Genomic DNA, 12791 nt, shown 5'->3' with positions numbered 1-12791 from the left:
TTGAAGAAACTATTAAACTACAGACAAGGAGTCTGCAAAATAATTTTAAGTATTTCTAGGGGAATGAGGAAGGTTTATACAGCCCATTAGGACTTGTCCTCTTTTAGTGCCTCAGTACACAGGAGGGTATCTAATGTTCATTTGGATCATCCCAATGTTTTCTGCTTGAACAACTGTGCCTGGTGTGTTATTTCATACATTTATTATTCGCAGCATGAAAAATTGCTTCCTAAATTCTTTTCTGTATCGGTTGATACTTAATTTGCATCATCGGTGCTGAACTGGAAAGAGCAGCTCAGATGGGTGTTTTGTGCCAATTAAATTTGTATTGACTTCTATTAAATATTTTGACTGTCACTCTTCCAAGTTATATTTGTTTTTTGTCTTAGGACCTTTTAACCATAAAAATCAATTTTGTTTCCTCCTCCTTATATCAAATGTGGGGGAGAGGAATCTACACTCACAGCAAGAACAAGATTACTTATTTAATTGTAAAAGTAGGGAAAGTAGAAATTCCTATTTATACTGGAGTAGGCCCCAGAGGCTCCAGTAAGAATTGGTCCCCATTGTTCTTGTCCTCCAATGTGTTTCTACAATGCCATGCTCTTTGCACCCTAAACACCTGTCACTGCAAATACTTATGCACGTGAAAACCTTTACACACATAAGTGGTTCCATTTAACTCATTGGAACGATTCACATCCGCAAAGGTAATGGAGCCACTCAAATATGTAAAATGAGTCGCATAATTGCTTACAGGATTGAGGACTAAAAACAACATCTTACAGTTCTGATGATAATTTGTTCACATTGCATGAACGGCATAATCTGGAATACAGTTAATAATATATATGCAATCATAAATGATTGGGAAAGCAAATATGACCATGAAAAAAATTAGCCTTTGCACCACTGGACTTAGCTTTTAACTATATTACAAGATGATTGATGCATTAGCTGACATTAGAAGAGACAAGAGTGGGTGGTATTTAAGCTGCCTCTCTAAAACAACTATAAACTAACCTCCCTGTGGAAAAGTCCTACAGAATTCGATAGGGGTGACAAAAATTGTTGCTTACTGTAGATTTATACAGCTTCTGTCAAAATGTAGTCTTGACCATAGTGGTGCATCCAGTTCCCAAGCCCCCTAGATGAACATTTCTCTGGAGCATTACTTGTCACTGGACACACACCAAAATTATCAAGTTTGCTATCTCCAAAGAAACAGAGTACACATAGAGTTGCCAATTTTGGCTGGATGAATTCCTGGAGATATCACATGACAACCTTTAATTAAAGATTAATCTTTAATTCCTGGAGAATATTGAATGTTATTTGATTCAACTAAGAATTCACACTTTGCTTAATATTACAACACTGAGATCTATTTACAATAAAAAAAAAGAAAAGTTTTCAAATAAAATAAAAATATAATACTTCTCAGAGACTAAACATTACTTTAGCATGCTACAGACCTCTGGCTAAAGACACAAAAACTGCTTTTAAAAGCTTTTTCTGTAGAGCTTGTTGATTTTAAGTTAATCAGGATTCAGATTTTCATGATTCCTCCATGCTCTATCAAGGACAAGGACAAGTTTGTAGTTAGGTGACCCAGGTGCCTGCCTGGAGTGCCAGGCTTGGGGTGTTGTGCTGATAGAAACAAAAGGAACAATATAATGTTTGAAGTAAAATGTATTATGTATACCCCCCTCTGAGGGGTGGTGATCTTAATGGCAGGGAGTGATGGGGCATCTGCCCTGCACTGGCCTTTTAAGGGTTAAAACAGCCCTGGGAGAGGGCTGGAGTGCTGGAGCCAGCAGTTGAGACAGCTACAGCCAATTAGGGCCCATCTGCAGCAGTATAAATAAGGAATCCTGGAGGGATGGAGACAGACTCACTCTTGCTCTAGCTGTGGAGCAGGAGGGACCAAGCGGCGGGAAGCTAGAGGCTTCCTGAGTTAGAGTAGGCCTAGGGAAGCTCTGGCTAGGGATGCTCCCAGGCTGCAGGGCCTGAAGCAAGGTCTCACGGTATTAAGGGACACAGCAAGGGCAGTAGGAAGCAGCAGGTCCGCACCCTCTTGCCAGTTACTGGCCACTGCAGTTTGCCCCTGAAGTAAGGGGCTAGATGATGATGGGCAGTGGGTGACTGAGGCAAAGTAGGTTCAGGGGGTTGAGGGTTCCCAGAGCATGGGGGCACTGCAGAGGGCAGTACCCAGAGGAGAGGTCTGGGAGGGACGTGGGTCCTAATACACAGCATAAAAGGGAACAGCTGGTGTGATGCCAGCCGAAAGGGGGTGCTCCAGGGCTGAAGAGCTAATTCCCAGAGTCACCAGCAGGAGGTGCAGTGGTGGTGAGTCCCACCCTGTTACAGTCTCCCATATTGATGTCACGTCCCGCATCAGCCTGTTTCCATGTTTACTTAACGTGCAAAAGAGGCTGCCTTTGTATTGCTATCCCCCTTCCTTTACCTCAGAGGCCTGGGCAGACAGGACAATCAACACTGCTGCATTTGGGAAAAAACAGTTTTTATCAATCATGCCTGATTACAGTTTACACACGTTAGTACATACCTATGCTTCTTGCCTGACACCCATATTTACGTCTTGCAATGCTGATGGTGATCAGTAGGATATAAGCTTTCAATTTAATATCTTAGAATCTTTGATCCTTTATAGATAAATACTATGACTGCAATGTGCTCAGTAAATTACGTTTACTGAACCCTACACGAGTTAATGGTACATGACAATGTTTTCCCAGTTGGCTCAGAGGTGCTCATGGGGTCACAGTATCTTCAGGAACTAATGTAATACATACAAGCCTCAATAAGAAAAAATGGATTTTGAGGTTATTCACACTCATGATAACCTTTCCTGAAGACAATGGGCATTTGTGCTCAGGTCCCATTAGATGCTGGCCCCAGTTTTCAGAGGTGCTTCTAAGTTCTATGAGCGCTCACAGAATTTGTAGGCAGCTTGGAAAAATCAGTTCCTATCAGCATCTAAGAGCATTTCTCCCAGTGTGCAACTGATGGAACTTGTGTTTGCAAACTTACTGGCACAGATACAGAGGCTGTTTTCTGAAGTGTTGACCCTGGACGAGAAGAGGAGTAACTGTTTTTGCTTAACTGGTTAACAGTCATGTCTTAGCTTGTTCATCTTCTTGGAAAACACTGCACCTACTCAGCTGAAAGTTGCTCTTAAGATAAAGCAGTATGTGTAGTTACATAGTCTTTTAACCTGCGATGTAATTTCAACTGTACAGAATAAACCCAGAGTTAAGACTGTGGTGATCTTGTATATTATAATCAAAACATAATCTAAGGAATATAATCTTTAGTTGGAAAATATATTTTATAGTGTCCCTACTTGGTTTCAAAATACAGAATATTTTATGGATTCTCTATCCAATTGTATTTGTTCTCCTAGTACTTGGTGTATGGGGATAAATATTTCTGTAGTTTTCTGGAGTTTTTTCTGTTTATCCTAGTTCTGTGAGAGACAATAAATGAACTGGTTTCATAAATACAGTAGATTGCTTCTGTTGCTAAGATGTACCGTATATGATTGTTCAGAGATTCATTCATCAGAGCTTCATGTGACTGCACAGACTGTAAATTTTACTCACCAAGTCCAGAGACCAAGTTCTTTTTCATAAACAATGGAACAGAGTCAAGCAGCATGAATCTGCAAGTGGCTTGAAGAATAAGTCTTTTTTGGAGCCAATCCATAATGCTGGATTCGAAGACTTATGTTATGTTATATCATACCATTCCCTCTGCCCCATTAATCAAGGCTATGTCTCAGTCTAAATGTATGTCAATTTGCAAGACATCCATAGATTTCCCATCCGTACCTCTCAGCTAACTTTAATTGTGAATTATGTCACTTACCCCAGGGTATTTTATTTGTCATACTGTAAGTGTGCACATTGCTAAGTATATTACAGCACATGTACACATCCATAAATCATCAACACAACACTACTTCATGCCTTTAATTTAAAAGCTGTCTAAAACTCTAAAGTAAACCTTAGATATGTTGGCTGGAAGTCAGTTGTTGCAGGCATGATAAAGGATCACAGAAAGCTTCATAGAGTTAGAAAGGTTAAAAGGCGATTTGCTTGATTGGATGTAGTTTTTGCCAGTGCTGTTCGCGCTGCAGTAGAAACTCAACAGCTCTAAAGAGAAATGTTTTGTTTACCTAAATGAATAAATAAGTTTAGTGAAGGTTTAAAAAGCTAACCTTTTCCCACTGCTCCAATTATCACAATGACAGAAGACGACAACTCAGCACAATAAAGGTGAGAGAGAAAAGCAGCAGCAGCAGCAGCATGATAGTTGATTAGGATGATAATGGTTAATAATAGTAATAAAAAATACAACCTAGTGCCGATATTACTGATCCAAGTTCAAAGGGATGTGGAAGCAACTGACACCTATTTAAGGAAGCTCCATGGCAAGATAACTGATACCTGCCCTATATCGGCAAAAGCGGCGAGGAGTCCTGTGGCACTGCAGATATTCACAGATATCCACACCCATAGCTGTGGATAACTGCAGATCATTTCTGCAGATATGGATGCAGATGCCAATTATGTATCCATATGGCACTCTTTACTAAAGATATTCAGGTTCAATTCCCTCCTTTATCACAGACTCCCTATATGATCTGTAATTAGTCATTTAGCCCCATATTGACAAAGATTTAGGCATTGCAATGCCTAACTTTTACATACAGGAAAAAAAAAGAAGCCACTAAATGCTACTGTGATCCTAGACTACCCTATAATGAATGGAGAGAGACAGGCACTCTAAAATGCAAAACACAAAAAGCCAGCACATTAAGCAGGGAGCTAGCTTAATGGAGCTCCCAAGCTAGCTAGTGGGAGATGCCAACAAAAGGGGTATGCCCTATGCCCCTCCCCATCACAGAATTAGGCATGTGGCTATAAGGCAATCTTTGTTTGCCAGAACCTTTCTTGCACCCAACAAGAGTGTTTTTGAGAGAACACTTCACTCCATACAAAACAGCTAGGGAAGGTGCTGGTATTGATGGCGTTCATCACTTACCCAAGACGTGGGAGGTCCACGTTCAATATGTGCCTCTCGGTCCCAGGGGGAGAAAGGAGTCTGCCTCCTCTCCAGGAGATTCCTGCAGCTCGGTAGTTAAAGCATCCTCTGATGTGGGATTCTTTCTGTTGCTCCTGTTGAAGATGTTCGACTGTGGAAAGGAGAATCAGTGGACCAGGGCGAGAGAGAACATTGCCTGTGGTTAGGATGGTGAAGGGAACCTAATTTACTAGATAGCCTCTGAGCATCCCTACTGGCTTGAGCTCTGCAGTTCGTGAATCACTTTGGGTATGTCTACACTAAAGCACTAATTCAAACTAACTTAATTTGAATTAGTTAATTCGAACTAAGCTAATTCGAACTAGTGCATCTAGACCTAAAAACTAGTTCGAATTAGCATTTTGCTAATTCAAACTAGCATGTCCACATTGAGTGGACCCTGAACCGAGGTTAAGGCTGGCTGGAAGCAGTGCCGGCAGGGCATCAGATTAGGACTTAGAGCGTGGAGCTGATGTCTCAGGCTAGCCGAGGGCTGTGCTTAAAGGGACCCAATCCCCACCCCGGACAGACAGTTCTCAGGGTTCCCCGTTCGCTTGTCTAACTCGATGAGGGACAGCAAAGCAGACCTGGCTTGGAGTACCCTGAACGCCCACACTCGGCACTTCACAGCACTCAGCCATGAGCCCGGCTACACTTGCCGCAGGCTGCCATCTGGGGGGCGGTCAATCGGGGGCCTGCAGGAGAGCTTCCACCCCAAGGAGCCTGCAGAGCCACCCCAGATCTCCCCATCGGGGGCTCGTACCCCATTCCTCCCTCACCTCCTTCCACTTACCCCTCCCTAACCCCCCTTCCTGATGTACAAAATAAAGGACACGTGTGTTCAAAAATAGAAACTCTCTTTATTGAACAAAACTCAGGGAGACTGGGAAAAGGAGGTGGGAGAGGGGAAGAGAGAGGGTGTGAGAGGGGAGGGCAACTAAAATGATCAGAGGTTTGGAACAGGTCCCATATGAACAGAGACTGGGACTTCTCAGCTTAGAAAAGAGGAGACTGAGAGGGGATATGATTGAGGTCTATAAAAGCATGAGTGAGGTGGAGAGGGTGCATAAAGAAAAGTTCTTCATTAGTTCTCATAATAGAAGGACTAGAGGACACCAAATGAAATGAATGGGTAGCAGGCTTCAAACTAATAACAGAAAGTTCTTCTTCACAAAGCAAATAGTCAACCTGTGGAACTCCTTGCTGCAGGAGGCTGTGAAGGCTAGAACTATGAGGGTATGTCTACACTACCCCGCTAGTTCGAACTAGCGGGGTAATGTAGGCATACCGCAATTGCAAATGAAGCCCGGGATTTGAATTTCCCGGGCTTCATTTGCATAAGCGGGGCGCCGCCATTTTTAAATCCCCGCTGGTTCGAACCCCGTGCCGCGCGGCTACACGCGGCACGAACTAGGTAGTTCGAACTAGGAAGCCTAGTTCGAACTACCTAGTTCGTGTCGCGTGTAGCCACGCGGCACGGGGTTCGAACCAGCGGGGATTTAAAAATGGCGGCGCCCCGCTTATGCAAATGAAGCCCGGGAAATTCAAATCCCGGGCTTCATTTGCAATTGCGGTATGCCTACATTACCCTCTTATTTCGAAATAGGAGGGTAGTGTAGACATACCCTAACAGAGTTTAAAGAGAAGTTAGATAAATTCATGGAGACTGGGTCCATGGAGTGGTATCAGCCAGGGGATAGAAATGGTGTCCCTGGCCTCTCTTTGTGGAAGGCTGGAGATGGATGGCACGAGACAAATGGCTTGGTCATTGTCTTCGGTCCATCCCCTCCGGGGTAGCTGGTGTTGGCCGCTGTCAGCAGACAGGCTACTGGGCTAGATGGACCTTTGGTCTGACCCAGTACGGCCATTCTAAGCTCAGTGTTCAGGGTCAGGGGTCTCACTGGACCACCTTGATTTTCATACAAACCTGCTCCTGGGTGGCCAGGCTGGCAGCTATCCTGCCCTAGACGGCCACTTTCCTGTGCCTAGTGCAGAGGTCGTGGATGAGGTCCACGATGTCCGCACTAGACCAGGCGGGCGCCCGCCTCTTGTGGCCCCAGGCAGGCTCCTGGGAGCCGCCAGGCTGGTCCTGGGAAGAGGCGGAGGGCTGGGTGGCAGCGGGTGGCTGGTTCGTGCAGTGCCAGACCGTGCCAGGTGCCAGACCGTGCCCCTTTAAGGGCTCCGGGGCCGGGAGGGGGGCAGAAGAGTTTCCCTGGTGTTGGCCAGAGTGGCCACCAGGGCAAGCTGGGAAGGGCTAGCCTCCCACTAGTTTGAATTAAGTGGCTACACAGCCCTTAATTTGAACTACTTAATTTGAACTAGGCGTTAGTCCTCGTAGAATGAGGTTTACCTAGTTCGAATTAAGCACTCCACTAGTTCGAATTAAGTTCGAACTAGCGATTTGTATGTGTAGTGCCTATCAAAGGTAATTCAAACTAACATCTGTTAGTTCGAATGAACTTTGTAGTGTAGACATACACTTTGGGGTTTAGGCAGAGGCTAGATGTTCAGGCAGCTGTGGGCACTGCCAAGAAACAGAAATTTGGGAGCCTCTGGAATGTTTACAGCAGAAATGTAGCCAGTTTAGGCTCCTACACAAGTGTTGTGGATTGATGGGGGTGCCTAAATCTGGGGTTTAAGCACTTTGTGGATCTTCTTCTTCTGTAAAATGGAGATAATTCTACTTCCCTGTCTTACAAGGGTCTTGCAAGGGTAAATACACTGAAGATGGTCACAGAATCAGAGGACACTAGAACTGGAAGGGACCCTGAGAGGTCATCAAGTCCAGTCTAGCGGACATTTAAAAATGGCGGCGCCCGGCAAGATGCACATGAAGCCCGGGAAATTCAAATCCCGGGCTTCATTTGCAACTCCGGTTGCCTACATTACCACCCTAGTTCGAACTAGGGTGGTAGTGTACACATACCCTATGGGATTAGCCACATAAATGAGCTTCCCTTCTCCACTAGTTCTCTACTGGCCACAGCTTCCCATGCATGTTTGAGGGATGGTACTATAGCAGCATGTGGTACTGGGTCAGGAGACAAAAAGCAATCCAGAAATCCTAAAGAACATTATCTGGGTGGGTAGGTCTGGATAGTTTATTCATTATTTGTAATACTATAGCATCTAGGAGCCTTAGTCATGGGCCATGACCCTAATGTGCTATGCACTGTAAAAACAGAACAAAAAGATGACCTCTGCCCCAAGGAGCTTACACTACATACAAGACAAGAAACCCCAAATGGATACTGATCGCATAGGAAATACAAGCAAACAGTGAGACATGGGCTGATCACAGGTGAGCATCGACAGCGAATGAGAGAGGATAGATATGGTTGGAATTAACTGTAAAGGTCACGAAAGTGAAGACAAGCAATTTATGTTTGATGCAACCGAGAAGTGGGGACCAGTGCAGAGATGCAATAAAGATGGGTGACATAATCAAAGTGACAGGCAAGGAAAATTGCCTTTGCTGTAGCATTCTGAATGGATATCAGTAGGGCAAGTTGCATTGGTCAAGGACAGACAGAATGATGTTGAAATAATTGAGATGTGATCTGATGAGAGCTTGACGACAAGTTTCAGTGGTGGGGAATGATAAGAAACTTAGATGTGTTATGCAGAAAGAATCAGCAAGATTTAGAAATAGCCTGTATGTGAGAAACTAGAAAGAGATCTAAGGTTGTGATACTCTGAGGCACCCCTTTCTCAGTTACCATGGAAAGGGCCTGATAATGGCTTTATTGTTCAGCTGACAGCTCTAACAGAGTGTCTGTAAGGTTTGGGGAAGAAGGCATTTGGTTTTCTCAATGGTTCCACACCTCATCAGCTCAAAAAAACTCCAGTGCGTCTACAAGTTTGGTGGAGCTACTACCAACCCAGCAACCCAACTCAAAATAAAGCAAGACTAGAAGATTTACCCATTGGGTCCTTCAGGGAAGGGGGTTGGTAGTGCAGGGGGTGCAGGAGTCAAGGCAGGGGATTGGGTGTGGGAGGGCTCAGAGTAGGGGGTGAAGGTGCAGGACAAGGGGCTGGCAGATTTAGGGGTGTGCAGGACAGCAGGGTTGCACGATTCAGGGCAGAGACTGGGGGGCTCAGGACAGGGAGCTGAGAGAACTGTGAGGGCCCACAGTGGCAGGGATGATTCTGCAGCTGCTGGCCCCACCCCAGCTCCTCCAAAGGGTTGGGCTGCATGGCCCAGACCCAACAGGCCCTTGGGGATGGGGAAGATGGGGCTGAACAGCCCAACTTGGCCCAGTCCTGCCAAGCCCTCAGGTGGCGGGGATGGGGCTGCGTGGCCTGACCTTGGAAGGTGTGAGCACCTCAAAGTTCTCAGAGTGTAAAGGGGAAGCTGGGGATGTGTGGCCCAGCATGGTCCCAGCAGCTCCAGGGGAGGATGGGGCTGGGCAGGCTGCCCTTGGAGGCGATGGGAGGGGGGCTGCCGCAGGCCATTGGAGGATGCGGGGGGGGGCAAGATTGCATAGCCCACCCCAGCCATGGCAGCTCCTGAAGGAGTAGAGAGCCTGGGCTGCATGGCTCAGCCCAGCCCCGCCCTTTCTTGGGGAGGGGGATGAAGGTCCTCTGGAGTAGGGAGTGGGCTGGGGCTCCTATGGGGAAACCAGGGCTCTGCAGGCCAGTCCTGGAAGCTCCTTCAGGGTTGAAGTAGGGGCCAGGGCTGCACAGCCTGGCCCTGGCAAACCCTTGGAGTGGAGCCGCAGCAACTCTTCAAGGGAGATTCAGGGCTGTGTAGCCCAGCCTTGGTAGCTCCTTGGAGGGAAGCTGAGGCTGTGCTAGTTGGTCCCATCAGTGTTCTCTGGGCAGCAGGACCACCCCCCTCCTCCATCCAGCGCTGGAGCCAAGGATTGGGGGCAGGAAGTTTGGGGGATAGGAGAGCCATTTACCCATGGCTAATGGCCAACAATATGGAGAGCTCTCGTCCTAGCTAAGCACCTCCTGGTGCAGCCACTTCCCTATGTTCTCTCTGCAGTATAACTGTCCCCTGTGCTTGCTGCCCCCAGTGGTCATTGTGGAGCATAACTGTCCCTGCTCTCATACCCCTCCCTTTCGCTGTTATGGAAAACAGTGGAGCAGCATGAGAATGTTGCTTTATATTCTTTAAATCAATACTAGTGTGCAGTTTGCTCATTTTAGATCTGCTTTTGAGTGGGTTTGAAGTAAATATTTTACTGGTTCTCAATTTCATTTGAATACAGCATTTTTCTACACTGGATTAAACTGTTGTGCGGTGTTGTATGCTGCTCAATTGCACATGATCTGCCCCACAGGGAAAGAAAGTTGCATTTTACTGAAGGGTCATGTAAAATATGTACACCAAGAGAGAAAGTATGTGTGAGAAAGAGTACGTGTATATGTATAGGCAATTTGTGGTAGCACCCAAGAGGTGCAATACCCTTCCTCCCCCCCCATGTCTGCACCAAAATTTTGATTGCTAAATGGGATGCTCTCTCATGTCCCCTCCTTGTTCCTCTGAATGGCTCTCCCTGCATCTCGCCCCCTCATAGGCACTGGTCACCTATGCGTGTGTGTAGGTATGTATTTGGCGTTCTTGCAGGAAAAAGCATTATGTAAGTGTAATTTACCATTAATTATAATTACTTGCTCCATTTAATATCCTTCTCATAGCCAGGCTACAACCCTGAACTCCACAGAAGCTTGTTAGTCTGGTTAAGGTGACCACTGATCCATGTTTACCAGCATAGCTCACCTTTGCTCTGAGGGGGACTATATCAAGGGACCCCTGCCAGCCAAGAGCACACATCCACGATAGCAATGTTCTACACACAGCTCCACCTGCTGACTCTCAGGTGCTCAGCAGAGCATGATCTCTGCCTGCCTTGAGAATGGAGGGAAGGAGACAAGCAGCAGCTCTTCCACTCACAGCTCCTGTACGTGTCCGACAGCTGCTCATGCTTCTGGTCTCTAACCTGGAGGCAGGAGGAGAAAGAGTGTGAAGCATGTGGAAACATAAGAATAAGATGAAATTGGCATTGGAGGGTAGAGACAGAGGAAAATTGCAGTTTTACTATGTGACCATAATTCACAACGGAAAGACACTTGAAAAGATGTGAGATTTTATAGCAATGTAGAGGTAAAATTCCTCCCTATGCTAATTAGACTGCAGCCATGCAGACAGTTGTCAGTCAAGTACAGGAAAATGAAGAGTGAGAAACATTTTGTTATGCGGGCTTTAAATTACAGTTAGAAGAGTGAAAGTCCTTCTCAAATGATTTGGTGGGTACTTCCAACATACAAGTGAAATGCCAAATTGTGTAACTAGCTCTTGAATGCAAAGTGGACCCAAAGAGGGGGGAGAACACATGAGGTTTTCCCTCCATAGCACCTTTGACACAGGGACTAACCACTATGGCAATCTCTGCAGAACATACCCTCTAATGGTAGCCATAGGAGCTATGATAATATGGGGCCATGGATCCTTCCCTTCCTAATGCCTCATCTTCACAGGAGAGCATGTGATGCTAACCCAATGCCATGTAGGAGGTGATGTGCATTCCCTCTCTTCCTCCCTATACTTAGTCTCAGGAACCATGTGTGATGTTGACACAGGATGAGGCAATTCCACATCTTCCCAGTGTGGGGGCTGTGGCTAACAGAGGGAAAATGGAGATGTTCTGAAAACAAAGGCTGGGAATGAACACACAGGTTGGACCTCCCTGGTTCAGCACCCTCAAGACCTGAGCTATCTTGAACCAGGGAGTTTGCCAGACCAGGAGAGGTCTATGCTCCCCTGCTGGCTGCACCTCCTCTGGGCTCCGGCATAGGCTCTCCGCCCTGTTGCGTCCCAGGGTCTCCTAGGGCTCCCGGTGGGACCCTTGGACACTGTCAGCCCACTGCCATAGAGTATTCTCCAGGATTTCTGACTGGGGCCGGGATTTGGGTCTTGTCACATGGCCCAGCTGATGCTGGGAGTTCTCCGCCCAGGGCAGGAGCTCCCAGCTGTTGCCTGACCCTGCTAATGCCAGGGGGTTCCCCAGACATGATGGGCAGGGCTCCCCAGATACCACCTGTCCCAGACAGGGCTCCCCAGACCCTGCATTGCTCCTGCCTCCAGAGCTCTTTGGTCCAGCAACATCTGTGGCCCTGCCGAACCATGGATGTTGCCCAACCAGAGAGGTCTGGATTTGGGAGATTCAACCTGTATTAACAAGCAAAATGGCATCCACACAGAGCCTTGGCACCTATGCCCCCTTTCTGGCACATTTCCATGGGAAGATCTGGGCTACTGTTGCTAACATTATCCTTCTAGCCTTCTCTTACCCGCCATTCCATCCCTTAACTCCAAAAGTCTGAAAGCCATCTACTCCTATACACCTCACACAACCCCAAACTCAAACTCTGCCTCATATAAATAAAATACAAGCAACTCAATTGCATAAACACCTTGAAAACCCCCAAATATTTTATTTGAGGCAGAATATTGTTCCCTTGTCAAGTGTCAGAGGTGGCCTCTGACAAAAAATTTGACAATAAAGTGGTTAAACAAGACTTTCAAATGCAATGCACAATGGTAATTCTGAAAATGGCTGTAATTTCCCAAAATTCCAGAATTGAGCTCCGCCATTATTTCTGTGACTGTCTCTTAAGGAAAAGAGAGTTATAAAAGTGTTTGGTCTCATGAGAGCAATTATAATAAAACTTTG

The 12791-nt window shown here is 46.2% G+C and overlaps 1 long non-coding RNA gene across 3 annotated transcripts in view; it reads right to left on the bottom strand.

The window, feature by feature from the left end:
* Positions 1 to 12791, bottom strand: part of LOC142827624 (uncharacterized) — a 231786-nt gene that overhangs the window by 62623 nt on the left and 156372 nt on the right. For 2 of the 3 annotated variants that reach the window (XR_012902320.1, XR_012902318.1), the window contains exons 2-3: positions 10838 to 11057; positions 5071 to 5221 (exon numbers count right to left, since the gene is read on the bottom strand). This is a non-coding gene — a long non-coding RNA (uncharacterized LOC142827624). Of the gene's footprint in view, positions 1 to 2527; positions 4179 to 5070; positions 5222 to 10837; positions 11058 to 12791 lie in introns of those variants that run through there. The other variant, XR_012902319.1, reaches the window with a different exon arrangement.

The sequence above is a fragment of the Pelodiscus sinensis genome, chromosome 3 (assembly GCF_049634645.1).
Source record: "Pelodiscus sinensis isolate JC-2024 chromosome 3, ASM4963464v1, whole genome shotgun sequence".
NCBI lineage: Eukaryota > Metazoa > Chordata > Testudines > Trionychidae > Pelodiscus > Pelodiscus sinensis.
This window is presented reverse-complemented; position numbering and strand designations above follow the sequence as displayed.